Raw genomic sequence first — 442 nt, 5'->3', positions numbered from 1 at the left:
ATCACTCTGCCTTGAAAAGTTTCCAGTCTTCGAGCCAAATCCTGCGGCATAAATCTATAACAGCAGGAGGCGATTCGATGCAGCGGAACAGGTAAGGGATAATCCTTGATGCTGCAGGACCGGTGCATTATCAATGTTATTATTTCATTTGTGTTGCTGTTGCACCAAACAGAGTAAACCGATGCTGTTGTTTCACAACGTCTTTAATCTGGCATCAGTTGAAAGGAGCAGCCTCTATCCTCTTCCTCATTCCTGCCTCTTTTCTTGTGGTTTAGGCAGCCACATGGTGAACCAAAGCAGGGAAATGACCCGGGTTAAGGCTCATCTGGCAAAAATAAGGAAAGGTTTAATTTTGACCAATCTTAGCTCAGATCCTCAAGCGAGCGGGTTTAGCAGCTCTTCCTGCCTCTGCTGAGCGAGCTGGATGCTTGAACCCAGAGAG

Source organism: Apaloderma vittatum, unplaced genomic scaffold (assembly GCF_000703405.1).
Source record: "Apaloderma vittatum isolate BGI_N311 unplaced genomic scaffold, ASM70340v1 scaffold17225, whole genome shotgun sequence".
Taxonomy (NCBI): Eukaryota; Metazoa; Chordata; class Aves; order Trogoniformes; family Trogonidae; genus Apaloderma; species Apaloderma vittatum.
Note: the sequence above shows the minus strand (reverse complement) of the source record.